Source organism: Sciurus vulgaris (assembly GCF_902686455.1).
Source record: "Sciurus vulgaris genome assembly, chromosome: 8".
NCBI classification, from domain to species: domain Eukaryota; kingdom Metazoa; phylum Chordata; class Mammalia; order Rodentia; family Sciuridae; genus Sciurus; species Sciurus vulgaris.
The window spans coordinates 113,797,414-113,825,218 of NC_136468.1; the positions used below are offsets into that span (position 1 = coordinate 113,797,414).

Sequence of the window (27,805 nt, forward strand, 5' to 3'; positions counted from 1 at the left end):
CTGATTTTTGTCATCAAGATTACTGTGATCCAAAACAAAAATGGATGTAATACAAAACTGACTAAAGGTTTGCTTAAATTTTAAAAGGCATTTAAACATTGTAAAAAAAAGGCATTTAAAAGAAAGTAAGACTTGTAAAAAATTTCATATGTGATTGAGTTTGTTGACAAGCAGGAATTTTTATAGGGGTTAAACAGATACCAAAGATACACAGGTATTATAAAATTTTGTTTCTTGGTTAAAATCTATTATACAAATATAATATGGCTTTACTATTGCTAATTTCATTTTACATTTTCCTTGTAAATCTTTATAACTGTTGGCTCTAAGAGTTTTGCAGCAGTACTACCTCTATGAGAATAACCTGATGTAATTTAAGGTAATATACCATCACCTACGGAACAGGTAGGATACGATGCTCACTCCTTGTACTAATTCTGACCTTCCTTTAAATTGAACAGTAAAACCCAACTTCCACCTCAAGTTTTGTGAAACTGACATGTTAGATGGTTATAACCAAAATTAGGGAACTAAATCCAAGGAAGTAAAAAAGCATCCAAATTTTTATTGTGATCCTCTAAGGTCAGCCAGGACCCAGGGAATGATGGTACCACTCTAAGAGCCCAATAATTCTGTTGATTCACCAATCCTCCCAATGAGAGGGAGTGTGAGAACCCTAGAGAACAGGAAGCCAACCAGTGTGAATTCTGCCAAGAGGAGCATCATTAGAGAGGGTTATATCTCTGCTGCTTCTAAGGGAAGCCTTGTGTGGTCAGAAAGACTCTGACCCATCCTGGCAGATGGTACAACTGATACAGGAAAAGTGAAAGGAGCCAAGAATTCTCACAATTTTCAAAGGTAAGCCCTGAGAAGTCTCAGATGATCCTAACGGTAGAAAAGCAAGAGGATAATTTTTGACCAACATTAAAAGTTACCTACTTGGTTTCAAACACCCAGTTGGAAAGTATAACCAAAGTATAGACATAGATAGACATTTAAATGAAAAGACAGTGGTCCTTTTAATGAAATGTATGCCTGTGTAAGCCTTACCAAAAATAAGTAAAGCCAGGAGGCTTATTTTTGTGGAAGGATTTTTATATAGAAGTGTCTGATAATAACTATCACAAAAGACTCTGCAAGAGTTACAAGTTTGTCCTGAGTCAATTTAAGCTTGATATCACAGACATTCAAATTTTGCCAGCCTCCTACAGAGGTGAACTCAGTCTGTTTTTTACCAGCATGATTATCTAACCATGAAATTTATTCCTCGGTTTGAGTGAAAAATGCACTGTGCCATATGGAAGCCCTAAGTTTACCATAAGAGCCATGAATGACACAGGTAAAGTGATGTCTCTACTAAGCACAGATATAACATTAATTTAAAAAAGCTACTTTACAAAAATCAGCTGTCATTAGATATCTTAACTATAGCTAACCATGTCTTTTTAAACACACACACACACACACACACACACACACGTATATTTCTGCCAATGTTTCTATAGCCTTAAGTGATCTTCACTCACAAATCGATACTGTGTCATATCCCACCTTAAGCCTTAATAAGTTACTGTCTCCATGGTTTTCAGGGAATGACTAATAAAAAACTGTTGATTACTTTGTGATAATTTTTTACAGACGGTAATGTTTTACTTTCTCATTTACTGTTGCGTCAGCATGATTCCTTCCCTATGTATATCCTGATCAGTCACCCAACAACTACAACCATGAATCTCTGAATTGCCCTTATGCTAAATACCCTTAACTATCCATGTTCCACCTGACAGAGAATAAGCACTTGGGTCTCTCTCCCTAACTCCACCCTCTCTCTCTCTCTCATCAGGAAGCAGTCAGACCAAATTGATGCTCAATTTCCTAAAAATACTTAGAACTGTAAGTCCTTAAGGTGGTAATGATAGGTAATAGACAAACATGAGTGTTGGGAACATGAGGTTAAGGGGATGATTCTGTAAATGGGACCCAGTGTGTCAGGTCCCACATGCTTTCTTTAAAAAAGCGATTTACTTGCAACTCTTCCTGATTTAAGTCAATAGAATATGCTATATTCCTCAACAAACAACTTCTCTGCAGGAGAAATGCAGGGCCAAATAAAGTCTCCTCTCTGATAATAAGAACAAAAGTTACCCTGAAGGTGGGGGGGTGGTTTTTGTGACCTTAACACAGAACAGATTCCAGCACTCAATAAGATCTGAAAATTAGAACCAGTCACCACAGGCCAAAGTGATCCCGAGTTGCTTTGGACTTTTACCATGTGTAGTAGGGACTTAGACTTCTGACGTGATCCCGCTCTTAGTCAAAAGTCAAGAGATGGACCTGAATGTGACTATCTGGTAACTTCTTTGGGATACCCAATAGAACTGGAGGGCAGGAGGGGTGCTCCCTCCTTTTCCTCTGACAGTACCCACTCTCTTTCTTGAGTGTGTCCCTTAATTCCTTTTGCTATCCTTTCTAATAAACTCATGCATGCTACTCTGAGTCCAAAATCTTTCTGGCATGATCTCAAGAACTGGTAACTGGGAACTGCTACAGTTGTCTTGGCCTTGCTGTGGGCTCTTGCTCTATAACAGCTCAAATGAATCTCAGTGGAACCCCATGTTTTACAAAATGAGGGAGTGCTCAGAACACTGGGAGAGTAAGCCCACATTTCCATTTTTTACATAATAAGTATTTTATATTTCCTTCAGTGTAGGAGTGGGTATGTTGGTTGGCCTAAGAGTGTCTCCTATCTTTAGTACTTTGAAGAAAACGCACTTATCTAGATCCTATGTTCAGTGATTTTTATAAATAAGTACTAATCTTCTAAGGGTGAAGAGGAATTTGGGCTAAGGAAAAGAAAGAAAAAGAAAGAGTGGGGGGAGAGAGCGAAAAGCAGCAATATTGCTGATTCAAGTCCTACAATGTCTTCAATTTAAAAGTAGCACTTTTTTTTTGGGGGGGGGGCCTGTCTCACATAATTTACTCTTTAGTTTAGTTAAGATAGCAGATGTAACATGGAGAGACATCAGGGAGATGGCTAAGAAACCGAAGTGTAATCCTGAGATTACCTTTAAGAGATTCAGTTTAAGCAGAGAAGGAAATGATTTTAAAGAAGTCCACTGAGTTCCTTTGCAGCATTAGAGTTGAAAAATTCTTATTACATCTATCATCACCTTATTGCCACTTGAATCTACATGGTTTAATGTTTCCACGATCACTCAAAATGGGTAGCAATGTCAAAGAAAGGCAGATTGAAGGTAACCTCTTCACTACTTGAAAATGAAGGAAGTAGATGGTACAGAAGCAAACATAGAATAAGCTGTCTAGGAAGAAAGGGAAAAAATGAGTAAATTTACCAAAGCTGATGCCTTTAAGCCCCACCTTGGGTGCAGAGACATTATGAACGAAGAGGTGTCTTCAAAGAATAGTCTAAGGAGTTACCATAGAGAAGGGAGAACTTGACTCAGGACTAGCAAGGATCTTCTCACATGTGAAGGAAAAGAATTTCAGCACAAGCCTGTTAAAGGCATAGATAGAGGTTTATTTAGGAAACTTTCAGGATGCCACATTGTGATGATGATAACATAAAATGTGCCCCTTTACGAATCTTCGGATTCCTGTTTTTCATTTGTTCTAATTAGTTATACATGACAGTAGACTGCATTTTGACACATCATACAAAAATGAAGTATAACTTCTCATTCTTCTGGTTGTACACCACATAGAGTTACATGGGTTATCTAATCCTATATGCACATAGGATAATAATGTCTGATTCATTCTATTATCATTTCTACCTCCTTCATTCCCCTCTATTTAATCCAAAGTACCTTTAGTCTTCCCTAGCTTCCCCCCTTTTGTGAATTCGCATCTCCATATCAGAGAAAACATTCAACCTTTGGTTCTTTGAAATTGGTTTATAATGGTGTAATATTCCATTGTGTATATGTACTACAATTTCTTTATCTGTTCATGTGTTGAAGGGCACCTAAGTTGGTTCCATAGTTTGGCTATTGTGAGTTGAGCTGCTATAATCATTGATGTGGCTGCTTCACTATAGTAGCTGATTTTAAGTCCTGTGGGTATAAACCTAGGAGTGGAATGACTGGGTCAAATGGTGGTTCCATTCCAAGTTTTCTGAGGACTCAGAATTTTTTTTTTCTCCCTTGGTTCCAGGGTTTGAACTCAGGGGCACTCAACCACTGAGCCATATCCCCAGCCCAATTTATATTTTATTTAGAGACAGGGTCTCACTGAGTTGCTTAGCACCTTGCTGAAGCTAAGGCTGGCTTTGAACTTGGGATCCTCCTGTTCTTCCCGAGCTTCTGGGATTACTGGTATGTGCCACTGCAACCAGGCCAGATTCCTTTTTGTTACCAAAATTTCTTCTTATTTGAATCAGTCAACCCAAAATCTTCTCAGACTTTTATTCATAGGAAAAATTCATAGTATTTAGTGGAATATTCAAGTAAATGGTTCAATTGTATGATAGCAATGTCTTTTCATAGTAAGAAATATTTCAAAAGGGAAAGGTGCCAGAAAATTTTAAATTTCTATGCTTAAAATGCTTTTTATTTGTGCATTATAAATATACATAGTAGTGCTCATTTTGACATATTTATATATTCATGGATGATAGTTTTAAGAAGGCACAGAAGTGGAGGTAGAATTTAAGGGTTCAATCACTGGCCCTTCATTATACTAATTTATCTAAAATGCTTTTGTCTGAAGTACTATGTTAAATTATTCCAAACATCACTCATTGACAATGTGAAAACCCCCTCATAACACCAAATTAGTGTTAAGATTATTTCAAGCTGAAGATATTTGAGATTTAACAGGTGCAAGTAAAACTTCTTAGAGAGCTTCCTTTATCTGACGATAAACAGTAACTTCTGGAAATTGAGGTTGCTAGAAATTCTCTGGCTGTGGGCAGGATTACTACCAGCAGAAAAAATAAGAGTGAACGTACTAATACTGATCTCTCTGGAAGAGTTTCATGGCTGTGATAAAGGAGAGACCAGTTACACCTGAAAACACAAGCATTATCACAGGTATTCTTCTCCCCTGTTTGTCCTAAAAATCCATTTTTTCCCTAGAGAATGGTGTGCCTTTCCCATAACCTTCTCCTGACCTCCTCTATCGCCTGGAGTAAATTAGGTACATAAGTCTTTACGTACATTCTCTTAGGGAAGGAGATACTTGGCTCTTATATGCATATGCATAAACCCTATTCTCCTTCAAGTCTGCCTTTTGTCATTTCAATTCCCAGGATAATTTCTACTGAATCTAAGAGAGTGAAGGTTTTTCTTCAAGGTAACAATGATGTTTCTGGGACACCATGGAATTTTTCTTTAGTTAGGGAAGAGAAAAATTCTGTATTCCATGTGTGTTTCTTCTATAGTAAAACAGATAATTTAGACCATATAACAAGTTTTATAACAAAAAATATCTATGGCAAGGTTTTCAGTCTGAAGAGTTGGGAAAAGTGTAGACCACAAAAAATATATTTTCTTGCAATTATAATAGTTAAAATAGAAATGGAATAATTGAGGAAAAATTTCAAAGGCCGTTTTTCATTTTAACTTTCAGAATCTACGTCATAGTGGAATACACTTAAAAGTTAAGATTGAATAGAAATACATGTTAAAGTCTTGTGAACTTCACTATCCTACTTTTGATTTCTCAAATTTGATTCGCTTGTCATTAAGTTGGAGGGTTCAAGTACATTTTTCAATAAAAGCACTAAGATTCTCTATCAGTTTGTATTAGAGTCAGCTATGAGTAACAGAGACCTTAAAAATAGTGTCGAAAGCAACATAAGTATCCAGAGCAGAGCAATAAAGTGTAGCTATTGTGGGTTTTCTCTTGACATCTGTTTCTTTATCTGTAAGGCATGGCCCTTATTCTTTAACCCCAGGAAAATATCAGTAGCAACCCTGATACCCAAAGAAGAGATTTATTTGAAAGATTCTCTATTACTAGCTCACCCTAACATTAACAGCAACACTGATAAACCTATTTCTGGAAGCATTCTGCTACAAGGACTGAGGAACTTGCTTTCCATGGTGCTTATCGCCATCATTAGTATCACAAATTTCAGTTGTGTACTAGTAATTTTTTTCTTTCTTTCTTTTTTTTTTTTTGTACCAGGGATTGAACCCAGGGATGCTTAACCACTGAGCCACATCACCATCCCTTTTCCTTTTTTTATATATTTTTTAAAATTTTGAGACACTGACTTGCTAAGTTGTTTCGAGCCTCACTAACTTGTTGAGACTGGCTTTGAGCTTGTGATCCTCCTATCTCCCTCCAGAGTCTCTGGGATTACAGGCCTGTGCCACTATGCCCAAATTTGTAGCAATTTTTTTTTGTTGTTGTTGTTGTTAAAGAGTTGATACCATTCTTCCATCATATTTCCCTCATTTATGGAAATGACATTAATTACTCAATCACAAACCATGAAATATATTCCTTAATCCTTAGTCATAACTCACAAAAATCTGTGTATAGTTTCTGTTGGTTCTGTCATCACTGTAAATTAAAGTAGACATTAATGATCTTAACTTACGGTCTTCTGTCTTCAAACATCAATCAGAGTACAGACCTTAGATACAGGTCATATTGACAGGTAACAGAAGAGTTTTGAAAACAGAGGATAATTCCATAAATTGGGCCCACTATGCTAATCCCTACATGGTTTCTTTTAAAAACAAATTTACCTGCAACCTTACCTCGCTGAAGTCCATGAGATATGTTAAATTTCTCAGCAAACAATCTGTTATTTGTGGAAGAAATTCATCCCCTAAAGACTCCTTGCCACTGATAAGTTACCCTAAATGAGGGGCACTCTTGTGACCTTTACACTTAATCAGATTCCAGAACTGGAAAATATGATAATTAGAAGGAAGCCCCCCAACCATAAAATTTGTAAGTGCAAGCTCCAATTAGAATTGATTAGTGTGACCAAAGTGACCCAGAGTTGCCTTGGATCATTAGCATGTCATTAGTAAAATCTCCCCTCCATGATGTAAGACCTTGTGGAGTGCACATTTGAAAGTCTGATGCTACTCTACTGTCAGTTAGTCAAGAGGTGGACCTGATAGGATTCTGGAGACTTAACTGGGACCCCCCAATAGAAATGGAGGACAGGAGGGGTGCTTCATCACTCTCCTCTCTGAGGGGACCCATACTCTCCCCTAAGAATGTCCCACTTCCCCCTTTCTATTTTGTTGAATAAATTCATGCTTGAGTTTATTGTGAATAACATGAATAACATGTCCAAAATCCTTTTGGCATGGTTGTAGGAATCAGTAACCAGGGATCACTTTGGCTGCCCCATCTTTTGCAACAGGCCTTTATTCTGTAGCACTATATATCACTCTCCTGATTAAAATACTTCTAAAACAGATGTATTTTCATACCAAATTCAATTATCCATTTGCAAGAACTTTAAAATATTCTCATCCTATCTAGCTGTAGTCAGTTTCTCCCTTCCAATTGGAATCTTTTCAAAGAACAAGATTTGGCATTATTGAATCTACCTTATTTTTTGTTTTTATAACCTCTATTCTTACCTCTTATATTTCCATCCGTTTTCTTTCTTTGCACATATTTTATCATCTATTTCTCTTTTAATATTTCCTCATTTTTATGTGTAAATATATAAATCATCTTCTGGGTAACATTAGCTATATTCCACAGGTTCGATTAAAAATTAGCTTCATTTTCAATAATGTTGCTATGTGTTCTAATCATAAGTATTTCTTTTTATCCACAGATTATTTGAATTTTAAAATTTATTCATGCACATTTTAGTTTATTTTAATGTTATTGCTATATAGGTTCAAAATTTTAAGGTATCAAATTTAAAAACTTTGGTATAGATTGTGCTTATTGAAAATTGTGATCTAATGAATGCAGATGTCTAAACCTATGCAATCTACTTTTATAAATATTATAATATGCCCTTTACATTTCCCCTGGAAATTATCATTTGTATCATGTAATATAGGTGCCTAATAACTATTTTATGTTGATAATGAGTTGCATTAGCATCATTCAAAATCTTCTACTCATGGAACAGAACATGTTTTCCACAACTGACTTAAACACACCTCGTCTTGTATAGACATATTCTGAATACTCACATTTGTGAAATCTCTGTACAGTTTCTTAATTCTATTTTTTCCCTCTGTATGAATATTATACCATGTTAAATATTATTCCTTCAAAATATGCATTGATATCCGATAGGGACTGTCTCTTTAATTAGTTCTTCAAAAGTTTTTGGTCTTATTCACCTATATGTTCATGTGTGCATGTGCATATATGTAGATATATTGACAGATATACGCATATATGTTTAAGTTACATATGCTTTTAAATTTTGATTGAGAAAAATTATAAAATATAAAATGAAATATTAAAAAGTGAACTATTCACAATGTTGTATATCCAGTGCCACATCTATTTAGTTCCAAAATATTTTCATTATTCAAAAAGAAATTCCTATACACATTGAGCAATCATTTTCTATTCCTTTCTCTATTCCCTGGTGACTACCAATCAACATTCTGTCTCTAAAGATTTACCTATTATGAAATTTTCCTATAGATAGAATCATACAATACGTGATTTTTGTTTCCGATTTTTTTCCTTTAGTATAACACTTTCAAGGTTCAACTTTTCTGTGGCATATATGAATATTTCAGTCATTTTCATAACTGAATAATATTTCTTTTATTAAGTTCATTTTTATTTTTACAGACTGCATTTTGATTCATTGTACACAAATGAGGTACAACTTTTCGTTTCTATGGATATACACTATATAGATTCACACCATTTGTGCAATCATGCATGTGCATAGGGTAATGATATCTAATTCCACTATCTTTCCTACCTCCTCCTCCACTCCCCTCCATTTCCATCTTCACAATTCAAAGTACCTCCATTCTTCTTTCCCCACTCCCCTGCCACCCCCCCTCCCATTAGGTATCGTCATCCACTTACCAGAGAAAACATTCAGCCTTTGGTTTTTGGGGATTGACTTATTACACTTACATTGATATTCTCCAATTCCATCCATTTACTTGCAAATGTCATAATTTTACTATACTTTATGGCTGAATAATATTCCATTGTGTATATATACCACAGTTTCTTTATCCATTCATCTATTGAAAGGTCTCTAGTTTGGATCCACAATGTAGCTATTGTGAATTGAGCTGTTATAAACATTGATCTGACTGCATTACTGTAGTATGCTGATTTTAAGTCCTTTGGGTATAAAGTGAGGAGTGGGATAACTGGGTCAAATGGTGGTTCCATTCCAAGGTTTCTGAGGAATCGCCATACTGCTTTCCAGAGTGGCTGCACCAATTTGTGACCCCACCAGCAGTGTACAAGTGTGCCTTTCCCTTCCATATTCACCCCAACACCTATTATTGCTTGTGTCCTTGATAATAGTCATTCTAATTGGAGTGAGATGAAATCTTAGGGTGGTTTTAGTTTGTATTTCTCTAATTACTAGAGATGTTGAACACTTTTTCATATATTTGTTGATTGCCTATATATCTTCTGTGAAGTGTCAGCCCAGTTTCTTATCCCATTTATTGATTGAGTTCTTTGTATTTTTGGTGTGAAGTTTTTAAAGTTCTTTATAAATTTTACAGATTAGTGCTCTATCTGAAGTGCATGTGGAAAAGATTTTCTTCCACTCTGTAGGCTCTCTTTTCACATCATTGATTGTTCCCTTTCCTGAGAAAAAGTTTTTAATTTGAATCCATCCAGTTTATTGATGCTTGCTTTCATTTCTTGTGCTCCAGCAGCTTCTTGTTAAGAAAGTCTGGTCCTAAGTCAACATGATGAAGATTTGGGCCTACTCTTTCTTTTATTTGGTGCAGGGTACTGGTCTAATTCTTAGGTCCTTGATCCATTTTGAATTGAGTTTTGTGCAGGGTAAGAGAGAGGGGTTGGTTTAATTTCATTTTTCATATGAAATTAAACATGAATTTCCAGTTTTCCCATCACCATTTGTTGAAGAGGCTATCCTTTCTCCAGTATATGTTTTTGGCACCTTTGTCGGGTATAAGATAACTATATTTGGATGAGTTTGTCTCTGTGTCTTATATTCTGTACCATTGGTTTACCTGTCTGTTTTGGTGCCAATACCATGCTGTTTTTGTTACTATTGCTTTATAGTATAGTTTAAGGTTTGATATTGTGATACCTCCTGCTTCACTCTTCCTGCTCAGGATTGCTTTGACTATTCTGGGTCTCTTATTATTCCAGATAAATTTCATGATTGCTTTCTCTATTTCTATGAGGGAAGTCATTGGGATTTTAATTGGAATTGCATTGAATTTGTATAGTACTTTTGGTAGTATGGCCATTTTGACAATATTAATTCTGCCTATCCAAGAACATGGGAGATCTTTCCATCTTCTAAGGTCTTCTTCAATTTCTTTTTTTAGTGTTTGGTAGTTTTCATTGTACATGTCTTTCACCTCTTTAGTTAAATTGGTTCCCAAGTATTCTATTTTATTTTATTTTGGCTATTGTGAATGGCATGGTTTTCCTAATTTCTCTTTCAAAGGATTCATCACTTCTGAATAGAAATGAATAAATATATGCATGTTGATTTTATACCCTGCTACTTTGCTGAATTCATTTATTAGTTCTAGAAGTTTTCTGGTGGAGTTTTTTGGATCCTCTAAACATAGACTCATTTTGTAGGCAAATAGCGATAGCTTGAGTTCTTCTTTTCCTTTTCATATCCCTTTAATTTCTTTGGTCTTTTGTGATTGCTCTGGTTAGTGTTTCAAGGACGATTTGAATGGAGGTTTTGAATGGTTTTGAATGGAGGATTTGAATGAAAGAGGGCATCTCTGTCTTGTTCCAGTTTTTAGAGAGAGTGCTTTTAGTTTTTCTCTATTTAGAATGATGTTGGTCATGGACTTAGCATAGATAACCTTTACAATGACGAGGTATGTTCCTACTATCCCTAGTTTTTCTAGTGTTTTGAACTTGAAGGGGTGCTGTATTTTACGAAGCACTTTTCAGCATCTATTGAAATAATCATATGATTCCTAACTTTAAGTCTATTGATGTGATGAATTACATTTACTGATTTTTGGATGTTGAACCAACCTTGCATCCCTGGGATGAACCCCACTTGATCATTGTGCACTATCTTTTTAATATGGTTTTGTATGCGATTTGACAGAATTGTGTTAAAGGATATTGGTCTAAAGTTTTCTTTCCATGATGCGTCTTTGTCTGGTTTTGGTATCAGGGTGATACTAGCTTCCTAGAATGAGTTTGGAAGGGTTCCCTCCTTTTCTATTTCATGGAATATTTTGAGAAGTGTTGGTATTAGTTCTTCTTTGAAGGTGTTGTAGAAATCAGCTGAGAATCCATCTGGTCCTGGACTTTTCTTTGTTAGTAGGCTTTTGATAGCTTCTTCTATTTCATTGCTTAAAATTGATCTGTTTAAATTGTGTATGTCTTCCTGGTTCAGTTTGGGAGGATCATATATCTCTAAATATTTCATTGTATGTATTCACTATGTTTAGTTCATTCATACATCCATTAATGGACATTTGGGCTGTTTCTACCTTTTGGCTATCATGAATTATGCTATTATGAACATGTGTGCCCATGTTTCTTTTCTAAGTTTTCAATTCTTTTGGGTTGAATTAAGCCTAGCTGAGGACTCTATGACAAATCTGTTTAATTTTTGAGAGAGCAATACTGTTTTACACAGTGGCTGAACAATTTTATGTTTCCATTTAGAATGTACACAAAGTTCACATCCTCAATTGAATTTGTTATTTCCATCCATCCTAGGGGATTTGAATTAATCTCCCATAATGTTTTTGATTTTCATTTCTCTAATACTACTAATGTTAAGAATTTTTACATGTGCTGTTAGCCATTTGCTTGCCTTCTTTGGAGAAGTATCTACTCAAGTCTTCTGCCCACTATTTAAAATTAAATTCTTTTTTCTTTTTTTCTTTTCAGGTATACAACCTAGCTTGAAATGCATACAAAATATCAGTTCCTATATAAATCAACCCCCTTTTATATTTTTATGTTCTCATATATATTGTGTCTGTTAAAAATATTGATAGGAATTTGTCTTTTAAATAACAAAGAAGATAGGAAGGGAAGTAACAGATTTCTTTAATGTTGTCATTTTTGATATGTATAGTTGATTACTCTATGATCCCTAATGGAAACTAAAATCCATCCACGGGAATGCTCAATTCTCTTATATAAAATAATGATGTACTTCAAACTGATGCATATCCTCTGGTTAAATTTAAATTGTCACTAGACTACTTACGCTACTTTATATAATGTAAATATTATGTAATCAGTTGCTCTGTTGAGTTGTTAAGGGGAAATATCTCTCTGTGTGGAGTATAGGTGCAGCCATTGTACATAGAACCTATTAGCAACAACCTCATGTTTTAATTGGGTGAATCCACAGAAGAACAATCTATACATACCCAAGACCAATGGTACTATCTTTTATATATAGCTATGCAGTTGCCTTTACCATACATTTTATTTCTTTCCACGGCTGCAGTCTAGTCTAGTGTCACTTCACTTCAGTCTGCAGAACTCCCTTTAACTTTTCTTATACTGGCAACAGACTTGTTCTGTCTTTATCTGGGAATGTCTTAATTTCTTCATTTTTAAAGCAATTTTTTGGCTGGATACAGAGTTCTGGGGTGACAGCATATTAAAAATAACACTTTAAATGCTACCCCTCTACCTTCTTCACTCCATGACTTTTCAAAGAGAAATAGATCATTAATTTTATTGAGATTCCCTTTTACATAAAAAAGTCATTTTTTCCTTTGCTTCTTTCAAAATATTCTTTGTATACACTTTGAGTAGTGTGTCTCTGTGCGAATTTCTTTGATATCATCATACTTGGAGTTTGTTGAACTACTTAGATATTTCATTCACATAATTGAGAGAACATCCATCTAATTTGGAAAGCATTTTGCCACTGTTTCTTCAAATATTCTTTCTCTCTTCGTCTTTCTTCTCCATAATGCTCTGGTAATGCACATGTTCCCTGTCCTACAAATTGCTTAGGCTCTGTCTATTTTTCTTCATTACTTTACCTGCTCCTTATACTGGATCTTCATAATTATTTAGTGTTGAGCTTAATGATTTACAATTCTGCCTGCACATATGTGTAGTTGTATTACTCCAGTGAATTTTTAATGTACTTACTAGATTTTTCAACTCCATAATTTCTATTTGATTCAATCTTATCACTTCCATCTCTTTATTTTTAGTGTCATCATGTTCTTACATCATCTTGCTGATTTCTTTCAGATCTTTATTCATGCTTTCCTTTAGCTCTTTGATCATATTGAAGACAGTTGTTTTGAAATTGTAACTAATAAATTCTTTAGTCATTCTGAGACATTTTCTGCAACTTGCATTTTTTATTTCAATGGACTGTGCTTTGTGATTTCATTTATGGTTTTTGTATTTATTATTGTCAAAAACCAAGTATTTGAATAAAATAACATTTCTAAATATTGGTCAAACAAAAATTCTGCATAGCCTTGTCCTGTTTGGACTGAAACTGAATTACTTCTTTGACATATATAATAACATCTTTTCTATCATATTTGGCAGCAACTGGTAAAACAAATCAATTTTTTTCTCTTGAACATACTTGTATTTATTGTCTATGTCACTATATTTTATCATTTTTTTTACCTTCTGATCATTCTTTTCAGTATTTTTCCCAGATGTTGTTTCAATAATCTTTTATTATTGAAAGTTTTCTACAGTTTAATACCAGTTCTCTTCATTTCTCACTGCAGTGTATTACATGGTTTTCTCAAGCATTTTTATGACTTTAATTAATACATATAGATACATAAAATTGCTTGGTTTCTTTTTTCTTTTCTTTTTTTTTTTGACTGATACAAATGTTTCATTTTATTTATACTTAATATTGTAGGCATTTCAACCAAATACTTCCAAATTTTAACACTTATATTTTTCTACCTAAAACAATTATTTCCACTCTTCATTTTCTTTAAATACCAAATCTAGTCTACTCTGTTGCTCAAGTTAGGATCCTGTAAAGAATCATTTAGGTTTATCTATGCTTCATCTTTTCATTCTTTTAATTATGAATAAATCTTGTCATTTCTGCTTTTAACATAATCTTGATTTCACACACTTCTTTTACCGTTTTCATTGTTACAACCATATCCAATGTATGACCTATTCTCAGTGTAATAATATACATCTTCCTAATTAGCTTCATAATTTCACTCTTCTTTAAACTATGAAATGTTCCAAAGAATAAGAAATCTTTCTAAAATAAAAAGAGGAGGCTACAACATATCTGCTCAAAATTTATGTGTGGTTTCCCAAAGCAAAAGATAAGAGAGGGAATAGAAAATACAAAAATAACAAACAAAAGACAAAAAACAAAGTGGCAGGATTAAATATTAATACAGCAATAATTGCATTAAATAAAAATGATCAAAACACAACCAATAAAGGCAGAGTTCCAGAAGGAATTTTATAAATTACCTGGAAATAATTGTCTATAAGAGACTCACTTTTGTAAAAAAATAATTCTGAAACTATTAGATAAGAATATACAATACAGGAACATTGGAAACTTCTTCCTATAAAACAATCTAATTCAAAGTGCATTATAGTCTTAAAGATAGGAGAGTCAAAATTATAAGAATTTTGGATGACAACATGTAAAATAAAATTTTAGTGAATTCAGGTATTACTTAAAGCACAAACAGTATAAAATTATAAATTTTATTTCAACATGATTTAAAATTTTAATTCTTAATTGAAAAGCAGCCACTGAGAAAATGAAAAACAAGTGGTATATTCAGAGTGTATATTCCACACATACCCATATACACAAATACACAGAGATTTAAAATACAGATGGGGAAACTTGAACAAAGAATTTGTCCCAAAATATACAAAGAACTGTTACAACTTAATTATAAGAAATAAACAATCTCTTACAAATGGACATAAACCTGAGGGATAATTCACAAGAAATTTTCTATAGAAATTTTCAATAGAAATATGAAAAAGTACTCAAACTAACGACTTATTAAAAATATACACATGAAAACCACGAGGATCTACCACTACAAAGCTACTGAATTGGCTAAAATTTGGAATTATGAAAGATGAAAATTTCATAAGATTGTGGTGCCAGGTCTGGGGTTGTAGCTCCATGGTAGAGCACTTGCCTAGCACGTGTGAGGCACTGGTTTGATCCTTGGCACCACATAAAAATAAATTAAATTAAATAAAGGTACCATTTACAACTAAAAATATTTAAAAAAAAAAAAGATTGTGGTGCCAAATGACTCTCTCATGCATTATTGATGGGCCTACAAAATGAGATAATCAATATGTAGAAGTTTGAGAGTTCCTACTACTGATAAATAAAGATTAACCATACAACTAAATAATATACTTTCTAAGAGTTCTCCTCCTTGATATCTAACATGAATTAAATCATATAAAAACAAAAATACTTATAAACAAAAATATTCATAGTATTTTTATTCATAGCAGCAACAACAGCCAAACACTGGACACAACCTAAATGTTGGCTAAGAAGAGAATATAATCCAAATGTGATATATTCTTGTAGTGTATTATAATTGCCATAAGCAAACAAATTTAAAAAAAACCCCAAACATTTGTACACACAATATTAGATCCGTTTTCAAAAGCTTTGGTGGTGGAGAAAGCTAGACACAAAAAGTTTCTACTTCATGATCCCATTTATATGAAATCCACTGAATGGCAAACCCAATCTTGTGGCATTAAATATCAGAACAATGAGCAAGAAGTATTAATTAGAGTAGGCCATGAGGAGTTTTCAAGTGTTTTATCTTGTATACCTTGATTTTTTATATGGTGTTTACATGATTGTACACATTTATTAAAATTCATCATTATTAGGCACTTAAGTTCTATGTAGTTGATAATAGATAAATGTTAAGGGTAATTTTCTAGGACACATCATGAAGTTTGAAAATAGGCAGCCTGAATTTGACATTTATCAAATGACCATCTCTCTCTTTAGCATCCTTCATATAGACTTCCACTGTTAAGATTGCCTAATAATCAATTAATGGTTAATGGAGCATCAGAAATAATTGTCCCTTTTGTGTTAGGACTACAGAGTACAGAGGATGGTCAAGGTGACAACTTTCCAAGTATAAGCACAAGTTTTAGATTTGGGTATACATTTCAACCAATAACTATCACTTACATATCATTGGACAGTTATCCACAAGTAAGCTGAGCAAATACAATTTTAAAAATCTAAGCACAATGCCACTCCCAACAGGATAGAAGTTCTATTATTAAGAAGAAAGTGGTAAATGGATTTGGGAAAGCAAATACTAGTCTCTACCACAGTTTCTCCATTGAGGTTTATAAACTTTCAGAAGTTCCTGAAAAGCACAGTTTATATATAATACCTTTCAACCATCTCTAAAGATAATTAAATCCTAAGCCTCATCTTTGAATTTAAAATCCTAAGCATTCATCTTTGAGAAACAGCACAAATACATGATGATAAAAAGACTTCTGCAAATCAAATACTGCTCCAAAATAAATAAATATAGTCTATTAATTTAAAAAAACTTCACAATATACAGTTGAAGATATTCACATTTTGTAAATTTTACCATTTATCTACTCTATATAGTAGTTTAAAATAAAACATATGAACACTATAATAATTCATCATATGAACAGTTATAATTGGATAACTGTCCAATGACAATTTGGAGAAGTGAAAAGTTCACAATGGTCACTGGCTCATAAAAGTACCACCCTCTGGGAAGAAACAGTAAGCTTCATTTGTTAATTCTTTTATTGATTCTGATTTACATTTGAGCAAAACCAATGAATTGGTGAAGAACAGTATGGACAGGACAGATGGTGTTCTGTGTCTTCTGCTCTAGGAGCAAGTTTTTTGTTTGTTTGTTTGTTTCTTTGTTTCTTTGTTTTTCTTTCCTTCTCTCAAATATTAGGTTGCCTTTCTTGAATAAACCCATGACCCCACTTGCTCTCCAAGTAAGAATATGGTGATTGTTAATCCCCATTCTTCATTCTACCTAATTCAGCTCTGCCCTTGCTGGACATCCTTACTGAAAAATCGATATTGGACTTATTTCTATTTAAGTTACACCTTTGCTTTAGTCCTTTATTTTGGACATCCTCTAATTTGCATACAATATTTCTTTTATTGACCCAATTAATAATTTGTTTAATGGAACTTATAAAGCAATGACCCTCATTTTAAAGAATTAGTATTTTTGAAAACTAAAGGATGAATGATCTCGCTGATAAGTGGATGAGGACATATAATGGGGGGTGGGAGGGGTTAGCGTTAGGGTTAGGGTTTGGTTTAGGGTTTGGGATAAAAAGGGTGGTAAGAATGGAGGAAGGAAGGACTGTATAGAGGGAAAAGAGGGGTGGGAGGGGTGGGGGAGAAGGGAAAAAAAATAATAACAGAATGAATCAAACAACATTACCCTATGTAAATTTATGATACACAAATGGTATGCCTTGACTCCATGTACAAATAGAGAAACAACATGTATCCTATTTGTTTACAATAAAAAAAAGAATTAGTATTTTTGAAACATTCAAAATAATATGCATGAGTTCAAATTTCCTCCTGGACTCAGATCAAAATCAATCACTATTAAATAGGATTTACTTCATGTCTTTGATGGGGGCTTTATTTCCTAAATTCACAAAAGTTAAATTTTTTAAAATATTTTATGTTAGATTCCAAGAGAAAACAAAAAGTTGTTGTTGTTGTGTTTTTTCCATTGTGTTAATCTTAAATAGAATACTTGAAAGATCCTTAGCACTATTTAAACTTTTGGATGGACAGGCTTTCTATCTTAATAATATCAGATCACTAACATTTCTGAAGCATATCCATAGCAAATGTACCCTAACTGTGCCATGCCTGTGGTAATGGCAGCACATCAAGTAGGCATTAGGAAATGTATTCAGTGAAATATTTTAAAGTACCTCATTTCCTCAAGAAATCTTGAGTAAAACAAATCCCAGTGAGAATTTCTTGGCTTACTCTATTAAGGCTATTAATAAATCTAGACTCCAGGACAGAGTTGCCTCATGGCTACAATAAGAGTGATTGTAGAAGTATGGATTCCCATTGACATCTGGTTGTCCCAATTTTCCTAGTTTTATAGGAGTGAATAATTGAAGGAAATTTACAGTAGCTGCATGTCTCTCAATGATACACCTTATAACCATTTCCATGAACCTACTCTTCTTCCACAATTTCAATTTACTAAAGTCTTTTATTGAAGAAAATTTCTTACTCTACCACTTTAATGCTTCTTTACAAAAGTTCGCCTGCTATCCTATCAAACTATTCAGTTTAAGTAACGTATATGTTCAGTTTCTCTCTAAGAAACCAGAAAATTTCTATCTCCTCCAAATTAAAAAAGAATTCAAAATTTTATATGAAATTTTTGAGTTGCACATTTGTATTTCCAGATGAAATGGAATTTTAATCAATAATATTCATGGATTTTTGAAAGAAGGAATGTGAAATTTTCACAGCAGAAGGGAGAGGTCAGCTGCCAATTCACACTATATTCAGGGATTGAATTAATTCGTTTTTATTTCATAGAAGCTAAAAGGGTATGGCTTAAAGAAGTTCTTGACAGGGTGAAGAATAGTAGCAGCATTGCTCCAAATAGCTCCATTTATTGATACAGTAAAAATGTTTCCGTAGCAAAGAATTAGACATTAAAGCTTAAGAAGATACTCTGGAACAAACGTCAAATCACTTGCTTCATATTCCAAGACATTTACCACATCCTTCCACGCCTGGTTCAAAGTTCTGTACAAGCTTTCAGTTGCTAGGTCAAAAGTTGTTAGGACCTTTAGAGGATATGAAAAGTGGAAATAATACTGAAGTAAAAATCAAGTCTAAGAGAAATGATTTAATATGCTTCCTTTTTAACTATGTTTTATTTTGTCCTATAGACTTATATTTGGAGACTGTGAAGAATAAAGGTTAATAATTGTCTGGATTTAGTTCCTACCTGGCTACTTACAGCTTTGTAATCATAGACAAACTATTTAATCTACTTTTATATTGTGGGATTCTCTTTTAATGTCCAATCTCTCTCCTTTCAAGTGCAGGAGAAAAGCAAACTTTTACTTTATAAATACAGTTCTCTCTATTTTTCATTTCTCTATCTTATGGTACCAGAAAGACACCACTGGGAGGTACAATCTGCCATGATCCTTGAGTATCCCTTTGCATTCTTGTTCAGTGTCCTGATCTTTATCTAGATCACTCCCCAAGATTGTGTTTTTGCTGAGCAAACTTGAAGGATTAGGTAACAAAGAGAAAGTTGACTTCACTCACCATACCTATGCTCCAAGTACTGTGTTTCCTGTGCATAATAAATTTGTTGTCTCTGACTCAAGAATTTTGTGTCTCCATGGAACTTATGTATGGCAGACTATCTTATTAACTTTTATGCAGAGTAAAATTTCACATTCTCATACCCTTCACAATTATTGAAAATCACACCTTACAGTGGTAAGTACTTTAAAAAAAAAAAAAAAAACAGGGAGGAAACCTTTTTAATTGACAGAAAATAAACAATTTGAAAGAGGGGTTTCATAAGAGCACATTGCATGACCTAGAAAAGTATGATTGGTCAAAACAGAGACTTTGAGATGTGCAAAGAAGGAGGATGTAAAGTGGGAAGATGTAAAGGCATGAGAACTTAGGTTTCTGCCTAGACTAACTTCATGCAAACTCTGCAAGTCTCCAAATCCACATATTTAAAGACAGATTTAAAAAGTTTTTGCGTGATGACCCATGGCAGGTTATTGCCTTTAGCTAATGCAAAACCCTTTAAGGCAAAACAGTGAAAAGAGTGAGGAACATTCTTTAATCAGCAATATGCCCTAACAAATAAAAAGTTGACAAAGCCTACAGGTTTGCACCTATAATGATGTGATAGGCTTTAAAATGCTTTATTTCAAAGATACAGATTTAGCAACTTAAAAAATTTTGGTAGAAAAAGAAATAAGCATCTTCTGCAAATCTATTTAATATCCTGACTATGAACTGTTTACAAATTGATAAATTTAATCTATGATAATTGTTATGGTTTAGACATGAGGTGTCCCCCAAAAGCTCAAGTGTGAGACAATGCAAGAAAGTTTACAGGTGAAATAATTGGGCTATGAGAACCTTAATTCAATCAGTGTATTAATCCCTAATAGGATTAACTGGGTGACAACTGTAGGCAGATAGGGTGTGGTTGGAGGAGGTGAGTTCCTGGGGGTGTGCCTTTGGGGTATATGTTTTGTACTTGTTGAGCAGAGTTCTCTCTGCTTCCTGGTGGCATATTCTCAGCTACTTTCCTCTGCCACATTATTCCACCATGATATTCTGCTTCATCTCCGACCTGAAGCAATAGTGTTGGTCATTTAAAGACTGAGACCTCTGAAACCCTGAGCAACAAATAAACTTTCCTCCTCTAAAATTGTTTTGTCAAGTCTTTTGGTCATAGCAATGAAAAATATGATTAAAATAGTATTGAAAGGAATAAATATGGTTAGACTAGTACAAAGAATATATCACAGCAGAAGATAAATGAAAACAAGTGTTTCAAGTCTTATAAAATTAGAAGACAAACTTTACTTCCAAATTAGCATGAGTAGAATAGAAACATTGATTAAGTTTTCACATATGGTAGACTGTGGTAAGTCTATGGCAGGTATACTGTCACTTATACAAGTAAGGACAGCTGGATAAATTATGAAAATCATAGTTTAAAGGTGTCTGAACTTCAGCATATGTTAAAGAAGGAAAGAATATTTCATAACTGAACTAATCTCCTGTAGCTATCACCAGAGATGTTTACCAAGGCAGGGAAAGGCTATTTTCTGAGAATTTAGGTAGGTGTAAGCCAATAGATGTTACTGGAAGACATGGAGGTGATGTAGTAAGATGGCAGGTATCAATTCGATTAATTAAGTTAATATCTAAAATTTATATAAGTGCAAATAATGCCAAGCTCTAAACATAAAATAAAAGAATCTGAATAAACCATGGTTCAAAATAATAAATTAAAATATAAGATAAAATATATTTGCAATTAAATGATAATTCAAACATATGAAAACTTATAGAACCACAAAAGTAGCAATCAGAGTAGGTATGTATTTGAAGAGGAATTACGACAACAGTAAAAAAAAATCAATGATCTAAACATCTATTTTAAGAAGGTAAGAGAATAACATATCAAACCAAAAATTAAAGTAAATTAGGTAAAGAAAATAAATAATTAATATAAAAATATTTGCGTAAAAACAAATGTTAAACACAAAAATATCAATAAGTGAGAAGTTTGCCTTTTAAGAGAATTGGTCAAATTGATAGACCTGGAGCTAAATTTCTTAAGAAGAAAACATTTAAAAAACGTATACTACTCTATCATGAATGTGAAAGAGGAAGTCACAACTGATTTTGCTATTTTAAGGAAGCAATAAGGTAATTAACATGCTAAAAGGATGACTTTTTTAAAATGCAAATTCAAAGCATGACAAAAATAAGATTCATAATTCATCCTCAGTAAATAAAATTTCAGTTTTAAAAGACTTCTCCCAAACAAACCTATAACTCACATCTTTTCTATAAAACTTAGTTTCTGTATGGAAACAGCAGAAATCTTCATTTTGTGTGGAACAAATTCTCACTTATGTCTATCATCCAACTGGATGGGAACATGTACACTGGTGCTAACCACAAATATAAGATACGGCCTCTAACAATCAATCTCTAATAATAACTTTAATAACAAACAGTACAATCAAATGGGCTATACAGCTAATTCCTCTCCTAGTAGGATCAGAAATGACTGCTCTAGTTGGCACAGGGGTTGGGGTGGAGTGCTAACCACATCCCTCTCCTATTTTCAGAGTTTGTTTACCTCTGATAGCCTAGAGGAAATAGTGAAAAGCATAATTTGCCCTTCAAAATCAGATAAATTCATTAGCAGTAGTCACTCTCTAAAACGAAAGGGGACATATATTAATTGCTGAGAGAGAGGGATCATGTCTCTTCCTGGAGAAAGAATGCTACTTTTATGAAAACCAGTCTGGAATTGTTATGAATCCAGCAAAGAAATTACCAGACTACACCTTTCAAATTCAACAGAAATTGTCAAAATCGTGGGTATCATGGTCAAGATTGCGGAACTGGATGTCTTGTTTACTACCTTTGGCAGGAAACCTTTTGATGTTTCTTCTGGCTTTGTTGTTTGGATCCTGCCTGTTAAACCTATTAACAAAGCTTTCCTCCTCTCATCTAGAGGTCATCAAACTCCAGCCAGTACTACAGCAAGGCTACAAACTAATTCTATAATGGGGAGGTGAAGTTCAGTAGGAGGTCTTTAGATTAATTGGGGACATGCCCTCAGAAGGTATTTTTCCTGGTATCCTCCACAATGTTCTTTAAAGGAAATGCCTGATTCTGATTCTGTCCCAACCCAGCTCTCTGGCTTCCAGTGTGGAAATGTAATTACTTGCTCCCACATGTGTTTCCACCACCCAATTTTCCATGATGTGACTCAGCTTTGAGGATTCACCATAACTGAGTCACTGCAAATGCCATGAAATTGAACTTCCAAAGCTATGAACTAAATAAACTTCTTTTCTTCATAAGTAGCCTGCCTCAACAATCTATTATAGTGATAAAACACTGGCTGAAACAGCGCATTAGAGCCAAACTAAAATTTACTATGACTACTATGGGATTGATATAGTATGACAATAGTTTGGAAGACACAATATTATAGAGTTCTTCCAAAATGATTATACTGCCAGTATAATTCCCAAACAAAATTCTTGAGGGAATATGAGTGGGACTGCATGGTATGTGAATGTGTGTATGTGTGTGTGTGTGTATGTGTGTGTGTAGTGGGGCAAATATTCTAAAACTGTGGAAATGCAAAGAATAAAAAAGTCAATGCAATTTTGAAAAAGCAATGTTTTTGTAAACAAATTTGCACAAAAATACTTGTCATAGCTTTATTCATAAATGTCTAAACTTAGAGGGAATCAAAATGTCTTTCAATATCTGAATGGGAAAGAAATATGGTACATGCAATACTCTGTATTTTATCACTAAGCAGTGTTAAAAGTAAATGAGCAATCAAGCTGAGATGACATGGAGGTATCTTAAAAGTGTATTGCTACATGGAAGAGAGTCATATGGAAAGGTTTATTTATATGATTTCAGTTATATGACATTCTGGAAAATGGAAAATTATAAAGACTGTGAAAAGATCAATGAATGCTAGGATTTCAGGGTTTGGAGGATAAATACATAAAGGAAAATAGGATTTTTAGGACACTAAAATTATTCTGTATAATACTATGCTTATGGATATAAGACCTTATGTATTTATTTTAAACCTATAGGTCTGTATTGTGCAAAGTATTAACATTGTATTTGCAAATTTTATATATCTGAGGCACCTTGGGAAAAAGAAGACTATATGTAAAACTGTATAAAAAAATAGCAAGAAACAACTGCACTGAAGGATATGGATAGTGGGAAGATAACTGACCTATATAAACCATTGGAAACGAGTTTAAGACTAGAGGTGAAAAGAACCGCATGTACTGTACTCTAGTTGATAAAGTTGTTTCTCACAGGAATATGCATTAAAAATTATGTTAATTCTATATATGCTCATTATAATAAACAGTAACATGAATGGATGACAGATGGTGGAGACTCATTTCTCACTGCTGAAGTGGAATTTGTAGTAAGAAGAGGACTCCAGAATAATCTATGTGGATATGAATAGGAATTGAAGATGTCAGGGTAAACTTAGACTTATTATAATATATTATAATATGTTACACATAGTAACATATTTTAGATGTGTGTATATACATAGGTTTGTATATACAGGTACATTTAGTTTTCTGGCAGCTGAAAGAACTAAGATAAATGACATTCTGGTAGTGTAAACATGCCTCACACTTAGAGCTCAGTTTCAAATACCAGCACTGTATGATAAAAGGAGCAAAGATTTCTTGAAGATAAGAAATATACCAGATTAGTCCAACACATACAGTAGAAAAGGTGGAGAAAAAGAGTGAGTTTTACAGTACAAAAACCTGACAAACTGACAAACACAGCTTTAGACACACGACCAAGACCAACATCAATAATCATACATAAGTTTGATAATATCTATGTTCAAAGTGATAAGTATGACTTCTTATCTCTGTAATCATCCACTCAATATCTGTTTTAGTCAGCTTTTTTTTTTTTTTTTGCTGTGACCAAAAGCAATTAAAGGAGTAAAAGTTTATTTTGGGGATTATGGTTTCAGAGGTTTTTGTCCAAAGACAACCAACCAGTTCCATTGCTCTGGCTCAAGGTATGGCAGAACATCATGGCAAAAGAGTGTGGTGGAGGAAAGTGGTTCAGGACATGGGCACCAGGAAGCAGAGAAGAGGCTAAACTCAATTCACAAAAAATATACCCCAAAGGCATACACTCACAATGACCCAACTTTTCCAACAACACACTCCCTGCCTAAAGTTAATACCCCATTAATCCCTATTAGATAATTAATGTATTGATTAGGTTAAAACTCTCATAACCCAATCTTTTCACCTCTAAACTTTCTTGTATATCTCATGTGTGAGCTTTTGGTGGACACCTAATACCTAAATTATAACATTATCTCATCATTATAACACCAATCTTAGGATAAAAACAAATTTCAAACAGACATGCACTCTACAAAGCACCTATTTGTCTTTTAAAGTGTCAATATCATGAAAATGAAGAAATAGCAGGAAACTCTCTGTCAAGGGGAACCTAAAGATCCAGCCATAAAGAGGAGGTGGAGAAGGGAAAGAATGAAGAAAGTCTATGACATTTCTAGGTCACCATCAAGTGAACCAATATAAGCATTATGGAAGAAGTCAAAGAAAAAACAAAAGGGTAAAAAACACATTTAAAGAAATATTGGCTAAAAAGATCTCAATTCTATGGAGAAAAATGAATATCTAGATACAGGAAAACTGAAGAACCCCAAAATATGATGAACCCAAAGACGTACCTACACACATCCAAAGGGGGCAAACAGAAACTTTTTTGGAAGAGATGGATAATTTTATGACATTAATAGTGTCATAGATAAGTGTGTGGCTCTGATAGGTTTGATAGTTTCATGGGTGTAATTACCTTCAAATGAATCAATCTGTATACATTAAATGACTACAGCTTTTTTGAGTGTCAATTATACTTTAACTAAGTAGTTAACAAAACAATTGGGGACCTTAGTTAATAATGATGGATGAATATTGGTTCATTAATCACAATAAGTGTATCATACTTAAGTCCAACATTTATAAGGGAAACTATGTGAAATGTATATTGTTATTTTATTAATTATTCTAAAACTGAAACTTCTAAAAATTAGTTTATTAAAAACAATCATTTGAAGCCTAATACTTCATACCTATTTCACATCATTTTCATATAGACAGACTTCCTTCTTGATGACTGTGAGAAGATTTGGTTAACAGCCTGATTGATTTGATAGCTATCATAATAACATTTTCTCTTATTGATAGTTGGATGTTTGTGATTGTATATGATATTGAACACTTGGTTGTTTATTGATGTCCTTTCATAGAGGCAGCAGATTCTAAAGTTCTTGTTGTTCCAGATTGGCTACTCTGAGAGAAAGTTTGAATTTTGTTAAAATATTGAACAAATCACTTTTGGTGAGTTTTATTATGTATGAATGTTAACCAGATAGTATAACAATTTATATCATCTGTGTAAAGGATGTTAATTGTACAGTTTTTCTCCGTAAAGGATGTTAATTGTACAGTTTTTCTCCTTTATGTAGAAACATCACAATTCTAAATATTGCAGAGGACTAATTGAGTCAAGATTATCCAGCTGTCTATAATTTATATATTAACATGTGCATATATGAACCTATCTGCCTATTACCTATCCCCTCCCTATATGTGTACATATCAAATACATGAATAACCACCTTGCAAATATTTTCATATAGTGATAAAATAATTAATTGAAAATAAATAAAACTGCATTAGGGGTTGTTATTGAAAACATATATGAATTTATTAATTAAAAAAAAAACAGAAACATTGAATGTTTATAACATGTATGGCTAAAATTAAGTTTCTTTACATCTTATTTTCTTGATAGGACTGTAGGTAGTTTGTTTTTGTTTTGTCCTTGTGATGTATGGAGACCATGTTATAGTAGACTTGGGATAAAAGTCTTTTTAAAAGTATGTGGTATTTGTGTATCATTTTCTGTTGGATAAAGAAGACCCTCGCTCCATGTTAGTTCAAGTCCCTATGGCATTAATGATTCCATTAATGGACGGCAGCTTAAAAGACTGATTGGTGGTAGTTTATGAACACCCAAATGTCATTCAATTAAATTGGAATACTCTGAGGAACATGTCTATACTAGCTCCCAGAGATTAATTACCCAGAGGAAATAAGCTTCAATTGCCTCTAGCTCAAGTGCCTTGCTAACAGTACTTGGTTGGTTACGTTACTTTATCTCCCCCCAAAATTACTGACTCTTGGGTCCCAGTCTTGGAGTGTGCTCATGGAAAACTATGATATTTGTATATATACTATTGTAAATTTAAGCAGGTTCTGAGTTTTGTTGGTTAGATGACAGTTAAGATGTCTGTTATCATTTGGATGTGAGGTGTCCCCCAAAAGTTCATGTGTGAGACAATGCAAGAAGGTTTAGAGGAGAAATAATTGGGTTATGAGAGCCTTAACCAAATCAAGGAATTAATCTCCTGATGTGACTGACAGAGTGGTAACTGAAGGTGGTAGGATGAAGCTGAAGAGGGTGGGTCATTGAGGGCATTTCTTGGGGTTTATATTTTGTATCTGACTAGTGGAGTCTCTTTTTCTCTGTTTGCTGATCATCATGCAAACCGCTTCCCTCCACCTCACTCTTCCATCTTGATATTTTGCTTCATCTGTAGCCCTGAGGAATGGAACTGACCTTCTATGGATTAGGACCTCTGAAACTGAGAGTCCTCAAATAAACTTTTCCTCCTCTAAAATTGTTTTTGGCAGGTCTTTTAGTCACAGCAGTGAAAAAGCTGACTAAAACAATGTCATTGTCAGCTACTAAAATACAAGTGAATGAAATACTCTGAGCTTCAACTCTGAGACATAAGGAATCTTAGGTCAAACAAGGGTTCCTTAGACAACTCTGATTTGTAAATCAAGATGACCACCATCCTTATGCTGCACACACTGCTGACCTTAATCAAATCAAAATAATCTCTACAGAGATAACCCCTGTTATTCCATTTATAAACAATTGTTCGGATTATGTTTGTAACTTATTTTCTCATGTACACCTTATTTATAGCATATCTCCCTTTATGTGTAGGCAGCACTGTGTAGCCCAATGATGGTGGTCATAATTGATTATAAACTTTCTGTAATAAAAACTATTTTTGAAATTAAAATTCATTTAAATTACTTTAAGTTATTTTCATTTGGGTGTATTTATATAGATAGATGTATATGTTGTTACTGCTAGTTTATACCTAAAATATATTGGAATTATATCTATATTAGTCAAACACTTCAAATTATTCATAATTCAGAATATGACACTATATATCTA

At 33.7% G+C, this 27,805-nt stretch overlaps 1 long non-coding RNA gene across 1 annotated transcript; it reads left to right on the forward strand.

The window, feature by feature from the left end:
- Window positions 1–251: 251 nt before the first annotated feature.
- Window positions 252–27,586, forward strand: LOC306668512. The gene is made up of 3 exons (XR_013765888.1): window positions 252–858; window positions 24,918–25,981; window positions 26,013–27,586. It is a non-coding gene; the product is annotated as an uncharacterized lncRNA (long non-coding RNA).
- Window positions 27,587–27,805: the final 219 nt, after the last annotated feature.